The sequence below is a fragment of the Salmo salar genome, chromosome ssa20, assembly GCF_905237065.1.
Source record: "Salmo salar chromosome ssa20, Ssal_v3.1, whole genome shotgun sequence".
NCBI lineage: Eukaryota > Metazoa > Chordata > Actinopteri > Salmoniformes > Salmonidae > Salmo > Salmo salar.
This window is the reverse complement of record NC_059461.1, coordinates 85551085-85564037: the sequence shown is the minus strand read 5'-3', so window position 1 is coordinate 85564037 and position 12953 is coordinate 85551085. Positions and strand designations below refer to the sequence as shown.

The following is a 12953-nucleotide window of genomic DNA, read 5'->3' as shown; positions in this document are numbered from 1 at the left end:
CTACTCATCCTCTGCTCCTCTGGTGATGTAGAGGTTAATCCAGGCCCTGCAGTGCCTAGCTCCACTCCTATTCCCCAGGTGCTCTCTTTTGACGACTTCTGTAACCGTAATAGCCTTGGCTTCATGCATGTTAACATTAGAAGCCTTCTCCCTAAGTTTGTTTTATTCACTGCTTTAGCACACCCTGCCAACGCAGATGTCCTAGCCGTGTCTGAATCCTGGCTTAGAAAGTCCACCAAAAATTGACTCTGTCCTACTATCCAGGTCTGTACCCAAACAATTTGAACTTCTACTTTTAAAAATACATCTCTCTAAAAACAAGTCTCTCACCGTTGCCGCCTGCTATAGACCATCCTCTGCCCCCAGCTGTGCTCTGGACACCATATGTGAACTGATTGCCCCCCATCTATCTTCAGAGCTCGTGCTGCTAGGTGACCTAAACTGGGACATGCTTAACACCCCAGCCATCCTACAAACTAAGCTTGATGCCCTCAATCTCACACAAATTATCAATGAACCTACCAGGTACCACTCCAAAGCCGTAAACACGGGCACCCTCATAGATATCATCCTAACCAACTTGCCCTCTAAATACACCTCTGCTGTTTTCAACCAAGATCTCAGCGATCACTGCCTCATTGCCTGCATCCGTAATGGGTCAGTGGTCAAACAACCTCCACTCATCACTGTCAAACGCTCCCTGAAACATTTCAGCGAGCAAACCTTTCTAATCGAACTGGCCCGGGTATCCTGGAAGGATATTGACCTCATCCCGTCTGTAGAGGACGCCTGTTTTTTTTTTTTTAAATGCCTTCCTCACCATCTTAAATAAGCATGCCCCTTTCAAGAAATTTAGAACCAGGAACAGATATAGCCCTTGGTTCTCTCCAGACCTGACTGCCCTTAACCAACACAAAAACATCCTGTGGCGTTCTGCATTAGCATCGAACAGCCCCCGTGATATGCAACTTTTCAGGGAAGTTAGAAACCAATATACACAGGCAGTTAGAAAAGCCAAGGCTATCTTTGTCAAGCAGAAATTTGCTTCCTGCAACACAAACTCAAAAAAGTTCTGGGACACTGTAAAGTCCATGGAGAATAAGAGCACCTCCTCCCAGCTACCCACTGCACTGAGGATAGGAAACTGTCACCTCCGATAAATCCACTATAATTGAGAATTTCAATAAGCATTTTTCTACGGCTGGCCATGCTTTCCACCTGGCTACCCCTACCGCGGTCAACAGCACTGCACCCCCCAAAGCTACTCGCCCAAGCCTTCCCCATTTCTCCTTCTCCCAAATCCAGTCAGCTGATGTTTCTGAAAGAGCTGCAAAATCTGGATCCCTACAAATCAGCCGGGCTAGCCAATCTGGACCCTTTCTTTCTAAAATTATCTGCCGAAATTGTTGCAACTCCTATTACTAGCCTGTTCAACCTCTCGTGTCATCTGAGATTCCAAAAGATTGGAAAGCAGCTGCTGTCATCCCCCTCTTCAAAGGAGGGGACACTCTTGACCCAAACTGCTACAGACCTATATCTATCCTACCCTGCATTTCTAAGGTCTTAGAAAGCCAAGTAAACAAACAGATTACTGACCATTTCGAATCCCACCGCACCTTCTCCGCTATGAAATCTGGTTTCAGAGCTGGTCATGGGTGCACCTCAGCCAGGCTCAAGGTCCTAAATGATATCGTAACCGCCATCGATAAGAAACAATACTGTGCTGCCATATTCATTGACCTGGCCAAGGCTTTTGACTCTGTCAATCACCACATCCTCATCGGCAGACTCAATAGCCTTGGTTTCTCAAATGATTGCCTCACCTGGTTCACCAACTACTTCTCTGATAGAGTTCAATGTGTTAAATCGGATGGCCTGTTGTCTGGGCCTCTGGTAGTCTCTATGGGGGTGCCACAGGGTTCAATTCTTGGGCCAACTCTTTTCTCTGTATACATCAATGATGTCGCTCTTGCTGCTGGTGAGTCTCTGATCCACCTCTACGCAGACGACACCATTCTTTATACTCCTGGCCCTTCTTTGGACACTGTGTTAACAACCCTCCAGACGAGCTTCAATGCCATACAACTCTCCTTCCGTGGCCTCCAACTGCTCTTAAATACTAGTAAAACTAAATGCATGCTCTTCAACCGATCGCTGCCCGTACCTGCCCGCCCGTCCAGCATCACTACTCTGGACGGTTCTTACTTAGAAAATGTGGACAACTACAAATACCTAGGTCTCGGGTTAGACTGTAAGCTCTCCTTCCAGACTCACATCAAACATCTCCAATCCAAAGTTAAATCTAAAATTGGCTTCCTATTTCGCAACAAAGCATCCTTCACTCATGCTGCCAAACACACCCTCGTAAAACTGACCATCCTACCGATCCTCGACTTCGGCAATGTCATTTACAAAATAGCCTCCAATACCCTACTCAATAAACTGGATGCAGTCTATCACAGTGCCATCTGTTTTGTCACCAAAGCCCCAAATGCTACCCACTACTGCGACCTGTACGCTCTCGTTGGCTGGCCCTCGCTTCATACTCGTTGCCAAACCCACTGGCTCCAGGTCATCTACAAGACCCTGCTAGGTAAAGTCCCCCCTTATCTCAGCTCACTGGTCACCAGCACCCACCTGTAGCACGCGCTCCAGCAGGTATATCTCTCTGGTCACCCCCAAAGCCAATTCCTCCTTTGGCCGTCTCTCCTTCCAGTTCTCTGCTGCCAATGACTGGAACGAACTACAAAAATCTCTGAAACTAGAAACACTTATCTCCCTCACTAGCTTTAAGCACCAGCTGTCAGAGCAGCTCACACATCACTGCACCTGTACATAGCCCATCTATAATTTAGCCCAAACAACTACCTCTTCCCCTACTGTATTTATTTATTTTGCTCCTTTGCACCCCATTATTTATATTTCTACTTTGCACTTTCTTCCACTACAAATCGACCATTCCAGTGTTTTACTTGCTATATTGTATTTACTTTGCCACCATGGCCTTTTTTGCCTTTACCTCCCTTATCTCACCTCATTTGCTCACATTGTATATAGACTTATTTTTCTACTGTATTATTGACTGTATGTTTGTTTTACACCATGTGTAACTCTGTGTTGTTGTATGTGTCGAACTGCTTTGCTTTATCTTGGCCAGGTCGCAATTGTAAATGAGAACTTGTTCTCAACTTGCCTACCTGGTTAAATAAAGGTAAAATAAAAAAAAACGAAGAAAAAAAACATACTACCTCAATCAGCCAGACTAACTGGTGTCTGTATGTAGCCTCACTACTTTTATAGCCTCGTTACTGTATATAGCCTGTCTTCTTACTGTTGTTTTATTTCTTTACCTACCTATTGTTCACCTAACACCTTTTTACCATTATTGGTTAGAGCCTGTAAGTAAGCATTTCACTGTAAGGTCTACACCTGTTGTATTCGGCGCACGTGACAAATAAACTTTGATTTGATTTGATTAGATAAACTAAAGTTAGCCAGCTAGCAAGGTGGCTTGCAGGAAAAATGACTTACTTAGCTAGGCACCTTATTTATCATCTGACCTCTTGGTGCTGTGTTTGGTTTGAGAGGACAGAGAGCTGTGTTAGGTTTGAGAGGACAGAGAGCTGTGTTAGGTTTGAGAGGACAGAGAGCTGTGTTAGGTTTGAGAGGACAGAGAGCTGTGTTAGGTTTGAGAGGACAGAGAGCTGTGTTAGGTTTGAGAGGACAGAGAGCTGTGTTAGGTTTGAGAGGACAGAGAGCTGTGTTAGGTTTGAGAGGACAGAGAGCTGTGTTAGGTTTGAGAGGACAGAGAGCTGTGTTAGGTTTGAGAGGACAGAGAGCTGTGTTAGGTTTGAGAGGACAGAGAGCTGTGCTAGGTTTGAGACTGAATGACCACTCCACTGCTTGTCTCTGTGTGAGCTATGTGCTGCTGGTCAGAGATAGATAGGCCTCAGAGATAACAACAACTACAGCTCTCATACTGAGATTTCGCACATTCTGAGAGGTTTTCTCTGGGCATCATTGTGTGTCGCTTTAAAGTCATTTGCCCACTTAATCCTCCCACCACACACAAGCAGACACAATCTGATATTCAGGAACATCCTTCAGACACAGGCCTCCCGGGAGGGATTTCAGTGAGACACCAAGAGGATGTCAAAACCCATCACTGTCACAACTCGTGTATGCATCTTCCCACTCCAACTATCTCCATCAGTATACGGTCTCTGCCTTTTAAATACAGCTCATCTTTTTCACAAGGGCTTTGTCAATCCTGTGGATTGAAGTCTTGCCTAAGAATCAGGAGAATTTCACCATCAGGGCTGTTATTAAGGGAGGTAAGGTGGGTTTGTTGTTATGGATTCCTTCTTGTAGTAGCGTTCTGACTGATATGAAAGGAGAAGAGACTATTAAACAAGATGATTGTCCCCTGGCTTCACCCAAAGAAATAATCAACATGAAACATTCTGTGGGAAAGAGAGAAAAACGGAGAGAGAAAAACAGAGAGAGAAAGAGAGACAGAAATAAAGACATGGAGAGAGAAATAGAGAGAGATATGCAGAGGAATAGAGAGAGAGATATGGAGAGGAATAGAGAGAGAAAGAGACAGAAATAAAGATACGGAGAGGAATAGAGTGAGATACGGAGAGGAATAGAGTGAGATATGGAGAGGAATAGAGTGAGATACGGAGAGGAATAGAGTGAGATATGGAGAGGAATAGAGTGAGATACGGAGAGGAATAGAGTGAGATATGGAGAGGAATAAAGTGAGATACGGAGAGGAATAGAGTGAGATATGGAGAGGAATAAAGTGAGATACGGAGAGGAATAGAGTGAGATACGGAGAGGAATAGAGTGAGATACGGAGAGGAATAGAGTGAGATATGGAGAGGAATAAAGTGAGATACGGAGAGGAATAAAGTGAGATACGGAGAGGAATAGAGTGAGATAACTGGCTGTTTATCAGTATAAATGTAGTTACAGTCGTACAGTAGGATAACAGGCTGTTTATCAGTATAAATGTAGTTACAGTCGTACAGTAGGATAACAGGCTGTTTATCAGTATAAATGTAGTTACAGTCGTACAGTAGGATAACAGGCTGTTTATCAGTATAAATGTAGTTACAGTCGTACAGTAGGATAACAGGCTGTTTATCAGTATAAATGTAGTTACAGTCGTACAGTAGGATAACAGGCTGTTTATCAGTATAAATGTAGTTACAGTCGTTCAGTAGGATAACTGGCTGTTTATCAGTATAAATGTAGTTACAGTCGTACAGTAGGATAACAGGCTGTTTATCAGTATAAATGTAGTTACAGTCGTACAGTAGGATAACTGGCTGTTTAGCAGTCTGTCTACTCTTTTTTTCCCTCCCATTCCCTTTCTCTTTCCATCTCTCTCCCTGTTTCATCCCTGTGTGTTTTCCTCTACCTATATTCAGACACTAATATGCTTTATTGGCATGCCCGGATTGAAACATGTTCCATCTCTCTGTAATTCTCTCCTCCCGCTAACCCCCCCACTCTATTATCTATCTATCTATCTATCTATCTATCTATCTATCTATCTATCTATCTATCTATCTATCTATCTATCTATCTATCTATCTATCTATCTATCTATCTATCTATCTATCTATCTATCTATCTATCTATCTATCTATCTATCTATCTATCTATCTATCTATCTATCTATCTATCTATCTATGGTACAGTACATGTTCTTCTTGCTTCTGTATTGGGTAACCAGATCATCGCTCATCATTTGGAGTGTCGTGATTTGTAGATTCTTGTTTTTGACATCTCTTAGGACAGGCTCCAGGTGAGCCCATACTGCTCTCTCATCATGTCTAAGGGAGTCAGATATGGTGGCGTAGGACTGGCTTCCCTCTAATGTGTACACAACACTTGTATGGATCGTAGCCTGCTGTCTACTCCCCCCAATGTGGAACGCCTGGATATCTGCAATGTTCTCAGAGAAATCTATGTGAATGACCACCTCTTCCTCTGTGAGACTTTCCTTCAGATATCTACAGTTCTGTCACACCCTGATCTGTTTCACCTGTCCTCGTTATTGTCTCCACCCCCTCCAGGTGTCGCTTGTTTTCCCCAGTGTATTTATCCCTGTGTTTCCTGTCTCTCTGTGCCAGTTCGTCTTGTATGTTCAAGCCTACCAGCGGTTTTCCCGATTTCCTGCTTTGCTTTTTCGCCTTTTGCTAGTCCTCCCGGTTCTGACCCTTGCTTGTTTTCTGGACTCCATGCCCGCCTGCCTGACCATTCTGCCTGCCCTGACCTCAAGGCTGCCTGCCCTTCGGTACCTCCTGAACTCTGAACTGGTTTTGACCTTTTGCCTGTCCACGACCATTCTCTTGCCTATTCCCTTTGGATTTATTAAACATCTTAAACTCCAACCATCTGCCTCCTGTGCATCTGGGTCTCGCCTTGTGTCATGATAGTTCTCTACTTGGTGGATCCAGGTGAACTGGTGCTTTGCTAGAGCATCTAGCTGTTGGTTGAATACCTATTCCTTGTCTTTAAGGGATCCAGGTTGAGACACTTTCTCAACAGTAGTCTCCGTCTTCCACTGTTGCCGGGAGATATGCCTAGTTGATGTCTACGATGTGTCAGCAAATGCAACTTCATTCTTTTTCACACAGGTGCATATCTACATTAATAGCATAGTAGTTATTTACTTACAAATATTTTCAGTATTAGCTGCTTGATGTGCGCTACCCTCAAACTGTAAAAAAAACACGGACATAAAACACTTTGGATTTATTTATTATTATCCTACAAAAACGTGTTTTTACTTAAAATGAGATAATATGATGTATTTGTGTGTACGATAAAAAAAAAGGATAGATAACTTAATACAAAGACAAACAGATTGATATCATTCACTACTTTTGTTTTGTCATATTGTGCAACTGGAATTTCTGTACCGTATAACTTTTCTTACGTAAACATGTTTTACAGGCAACTGCAGTTGTACCCACTTGACTTTGACCTTAAGTATGTACACGAGTATGTGGACACCTGTTCAAATTAGTGGATACGGCTATTTCAGCCACACCTGTTGCTGACAGGTGTATAAAATCGAGCACACAGCCATGTAATCTCCATAGACAAACATTGTTAGTAGAATGGCCTTACTGAATAGCTCAGTGACTTTCAACGTGGCCCCGTCATAGGATGCCACTTTTCCATCAAGTCAGTTCGTCAAATGTCTGCCCTGCTAGAGCTGCCCCGGTCAACTGTAAGTGCTGTTGTTGTGAAGTGGAAACGTCCAGGAGCAACAACGGCTCATCCGTGAAGTGGTAGGCCACAAAAGCTTACAGAACGGGAACGCCGAGTGTTGAAGCGCGTAAAAATCATCTGTCCTTGGTTGCAACACTCACTACCGAGTTCCAAACTGCCCCTGGAAGCAACGTCAGCACAAGAACTGTTCATCGGGAGCTTCATGAAATGGGTTTCTATGACCGAGCAGCCACACAAGCCTAACATCATCATGCGTAATGCCAAGCGTCGGCTGGAGTGGAGTAAAGCTCGCCGCCATTGGACTCTGGAGCAGTGGAAACGAGTTCTCTGGAATGATGAATCATGTTTCACCATCTGGCAGTCCGACGACAAATCTGGGTTTGGTGGATGCCAGGAGAACGCTACCTGCCTGAATGCATAGCGCCAACTGTAAAGTTTGGTGGAGGAGAAATAATGGTCTGATGCTGTTTTTCATGGTTCAGGCTAGGCCCCTTAGTTCCAGTGAAGGGAAATATTAACACTACAGCATGCAATGACATTCTAGACAATTCTGTGCTTCCAACTTTGCGGCAACAGTTTGGGGAAGGTCCTTTCCTGTTTCAGCATGACAATGCCCCCGTGCTGAAAGCGAAGTCAACACAGAAATGGTTTGTCGAGATTGTGTTGGAACGCCGACTGCGAGCCAGGCATAATCGCCCAACATCAGTGCCCGACCTCACTAATGCTCTTGTGGCTGAATGGAAGCAAGTCCCCGCAGCAATGTTCCAACATCTAGTGGAAAGCCTTCCCAGAAGAGTGAAGGCTGTTATAGCAGCAAAGGGGGACCAACTCCATATTAATGCCTATGATTTTGGAATGAGATGTTCGACGAGCAGGTGTCCACATACTTTTGGTCATGTAGAGTACCTTGAGTATGAAAATAAAATATACGATTTTCAGATAATTCACCATTTTTATTGGTTTTTAGCGATTGTACCAAATGATGTGATTTTTGGGGTAAAACCTGACAGGAAATGGAAATGTGAACTTATCAAACATTTACCAGAGACTTGCTAACCTTTCTTCTTAACCAAAGGTTATCTCACAGGCATCTTAATGATGTCACATGTTGATCCAAAATCATGAAGGCTATTTTTCCCGGAATAAAGTATTTCAAACCTTTCTGCCTAAACTGTTTTACTCATATATCAGTATAGTGCAGTAGACCGTTACAGAATCAGAACCAGACCAGAATAATGTCTAGACAGTTTTGTTATTTAAGATGTTTTATTAACAGTTATATAGATTGCATTCGTCTTCGGACAGGTGCACCAAATTATATATTGTTTTACTTTAGAGCACCAAAAGTATCAGTTTTTTTTATTTAACCATTAACTCTTTTAGGACACAGTAAAAGGGCATAGTTTCATAACATAAAATGTGTATATATTGGTTGTTGATTTTTGGGAAATATTTCCTTCGGGCACCAAAATATGCACGTCATTGACCCACCTATTGTTATGCAGCTCAGCCCTCCTTCCCCTCAAACTACAGAGAACAGCGATACCTCAGAAACAACCGCTCCTCCTTATGATAGAAGGACAGAAGACGTTGTGTCCCTCTATCCTTTCATGTAGTACTTTTCACAGTCATTTCCTTCTGCTTGGTATACTGTGAGGAACATAGGAAATGAATAGCATTTAATAACCTATTGCTGCTACAGGCTGCTAGAATCATTCCCGGGTGGCTCTCCCTCTTGCTTGTAAATTGAATCAGGTGTCATGCGAGCTGCCACATAAATCTCATAGTACACTCTGCACACACCACAGGGGTCAACTGAGGTCAACCACTTATTAATCCCTGCTAACAGACAGAGAGAAACAACAGGGAAACAAGGGCTGACGTGGAGCCAAAGTTAGTCAACAACCCGCCCCCCACCCCCTTACATAGCACAACAGCACCCCACAATGCTTGACCCCTTTCCACACACGCACGCACGCACGCACGCACGCACGCACGCACGCACGCACGCACGCACGCACGCACGCACGCACGCACGCACGCACGCACGCACACACACACACACACACACACACACACACACACACACACACACACACACACACACACACACACACACACACACACACACACACACACACACACACACACACACACAGGAAAGAGGAAAGAGAAAAGAGGATACAACAAACAACCATCTGTGGGAGACACAGGAAGCAGAGAAAGGTTTTTAAAAAGGAGGAATGGAGATATGGAGAGAGGGATGGAGAGAGGAATGGAGAGATAGAGAGGGAGATAGAGAGAGAGGGATGGAGAGAGCGAGAGGGATGAGAGAGGGATGGAGAGAGCGAGAGGGATGAGAGAGGGATGAGAGATGGAGAGAGAGAGAGAGAGAGAGAGAGAGGGATGATGGAGAGAGAGAGGGATGAGAGAGGGATGATGGAGAGAGGGATGGATGGAGAGAGGGATGAAGATAGAGAGGGATGAAAATAGAGAGAGAGGGATTGAGAGAGAGGGATGTAGAGAGAGAGGGATGGATGGAGAGAGAGTGATGGATGGATGGAGAGAGAGTGATGGATGAGAGAGAGGGATGGATGGATGGAGAGAGAGGGATGGATGGATGGAGAGAGAGAGGGATGGATGGAGAGAGAGGGATGGAGAGAGTAGGATTGAGAGAGAGGGATGGAGAGAGTAGGATTGAGAGAGTAGGATGGAGAGAGAGGGATGGAGAGAGAGGGATGGAGAGAGAGGGATGGATGGAGAGAGGAATGGAGATAGAGAGAGGGATGAGATGGAGAGAGGGATGAGAGCGGGATGGATGAAAGAGAGGGATAGAGAGAGGGGATGAGATAGAGAGAGGATGGAGAGCGAGGGATGAGAGAGGGAATGATGATGAGAGAGAGGATGGAGAAAGAGGGATGAGAGAGAGAGAGGATGGAGAGAGAGAGCGAGTGGGATGGAGAAGAGCGAGAGAGGGGGACAGAGAGATAGCTAGAGAGGGAGAGAAGGATGGAGAGAGAAAGAGGGATGGAGAGAGAGAGAGGGTTGGAGAGAGAGAGAGGGTTGGAGAGAGAGAGAGAGAGAGAGGGGGATGGAGAGAGAGAGGGATGAGAGAGAGAATTGAATTAAATTGAGAAAGAGAAAGAGAGAGGGGATAGAGAGAGAGATAAATAGAGAGGGATAAAGAGAGAGAGATTTGGAAAGAGGTCGGGATGGATGAGAGAGAGGGATGAGAGATGAGAGAGAGAGAGGGATGGTGGAGAGAGAGAGAGGGATGGATGGAGAGAGAGAGGGATGGAGATAGAGAGGGATGACAATAGAGAGAGAGGGATAGAGAGAGAGAGGGATGGATGATGAGAGAGGGATGGATGGAGAGAGAGGGATGGATGGATGGAGAGAGGGATGATAGAGGGATGGATAGAGAGAGAGAGGGATGGATGGAGAGAGTGAGGGATGAGAGAGAGGGATGGAGAGAGAGAGGGATGGATGGAGAGAGAGAGAGATGGATGGAGAGAGAGAGGGATGGATGGAGAGAGGGATGGATGGAGAGAGAGGGATGGATGGATGATGGAGAGAGAGGGATGGATGGAAAGAGGGATGGAGATAGAGAGAGGGATGAGATAGAGAGAGGGATAAGAGAGGGATGGAGAGAGAGAGGGATGAAAGATAGAGGGATAGAAGAGAGAGAGGGATGGAGAGAGAGAGATGATGAGAGAGAGATGGAGAGAGAGAGCGAGCGGGATGGGGAAGAGCGAGCGAGAAAGAGGGATGGAGAGAGCGAGTGAGCGAGAGGGATGGAGAGAGAGAGAGGGATAGAGAGAGAGAGAGCGAGACAGAGGGACAGAGAGAGCGGGACAGAGGGAGAGGGATAGATAGAGAGAGGGACAGAGAGATAGCTAGAGAGAGAGAGAGAGATGGAGAGAGGGTGGGATGGATGGAGAGAGAGAGAGGGAGGGGGATGAGAGAGAGAGGGATGGATGGAGAGAGAGAGGAGGATAGAGAGAGAGAGAGGGGGATAGAGAGAGAGAGGGATGAGAGAGAGAGATGGATGAGAGAGAGGGATGAGAGAGAGAATTGAATTAAATTGAGAAAGAGAAAGAGAGAGGGGATAGAGAGAGAGATAAATAGAGAGGGATAAAGAGAGAGAGATTTGGAAAGAGGGCGGGATGGATGAGAGAGAGGGATGAGAGATGAGAGAGAGAGAGGGATGGTGGAGAGAGAGAGAGGGATGGATGGAGAGAGAGAGGGATGGAGATAGAGAGGGATGACAATAGAGAGAGAGGGATAGAGAGAGAGAGGGATGGATGATGAGAGAGGGATGGATGGAGAGAGAGGGATGGATGGATGGAGAGAGGGATGATAGAGGGATGGATAGAGAGAGAGAGAGGGATGGATGGAGAGAGTGAGGGATGAGAGAGAGGGATGGAGAGAGAGAGGGATGGATGGAGAGAGAGAGAGATGGATGGAGAGAGAGAGGGATGGATGGAGAGAGGGATGGATGGAGAGAGAGGGATGGATGGATGATGGAGAGAGAGGGATGGATGGAAAGAGGGATGGAGATAGAGAGAGGGATGAGATAGAGAGAGGGATAAGAGAGGGATGGAGAGAGAGAGGGATGAAAGATAGAGGGATAGAAGAGAGAGAGGGATGGAGAGAGAGAGATGATGAGAGAGAGATGGAGAGAGAGAGCGAGCGGGATGGGGAAGAGCGAGCGAGAAAGAGGGATGGAGAGAGCGAGTGAGCGAGAGGGATGGAGAGAGAGAGAGGGATAGAGAGAGAGAGAGCGAGACAGAGGGACAGAGAGAGCGGGACAGAGGGAGAGGGATAGATAGAGAGAGGGACAGAGAGATAGCTAGAGAGAGAGAGAGAGATGGAGAGAGGGTGGGATGGATGGAGAGAGAGAGAGGGAGGGGGATGAGAGAGAGAGGGATGGATGGAGAGAGAGAGGAGGATAGAGAGAGAGAGAGGGGGATAGAGAGAGAGAGGGATGAGAGAGAGAGATGGATGAGAGAGAGAGGGTTGGAGAGAGAGCTAGAGAGTGAGAGGGATGGAGAGAGAGAGGGGTGGAGAGGGAGAGAGGGATGGAGAGAGAGAATTGAATTAAATTGAGAGAGAGAGAGAAATAGGGGGATAGAGAGAGAGATAAATAGAGAGGGATAGAGAGAGAAAGAGATTTGGAGAGAGGGCGGGATGGATGGAGAAAGGGCGGGCGGGATGAGAGAGTGCAGGCGGGATGGATGGAGAGAGGGCGGGCGGGCGGGATGAGAGAGTGCAGGCGGGATGGATGGAGAGAGGGCGGGCGGGCGGGATGAGAGAGTGCGGGCGGGATGGATGGAGAGAGGGTGGGCGGGATGGAGATATAGAGAGAGGGGGGTGGAGAGAGAGAGGGATGGAGATAGAGAGAGAGCGGGATGGATGGATGGAGAGAGGGCGGGCAAGATGGAGAGAGGGAGGATGGGATGGAGATAGAGAGAGAGCAGGATGGATGGATGGAGAGAGGGCAGGCAAGATGGAGAGAGGGAGGACAGGATGGAGATAGAGAGAGAAGGGTGTGGGAGTGGAGAGAGAAAGGGATGGAGAAAGAGAGAGAGAGTGAGGTGATAATGAAGGGAGGACAGGATCTGTCTCTATCAGTCATTCCACCTGATCAGCAGCCCACGCACAACAGCCAGCAGATCAATAGCAGCACTGAGGACAGT

The 12953-nt window shown here is 46.2% G+C and overlaps 1 protein-coding gene across 2 annotated transcripts in view; it reads right to left on the bottom strand.

Annotated features, from left to right (window-relative positions):
• Positions 1-12953, bottom strand: part of neus (Neuroserpin) — a 59924-nt gene that overhangs the window by 42834 nt on the left and 4137 nt on the right. The window contains exon 2 of one of the 2 annotated variants that reach the window (XM_045702912.1): positions 8801-8904. The gene's annotated coding sequence lies outside the window, so the exon portion shown is untranslated. 2 annotated transcript variants of the gene reach the window in all.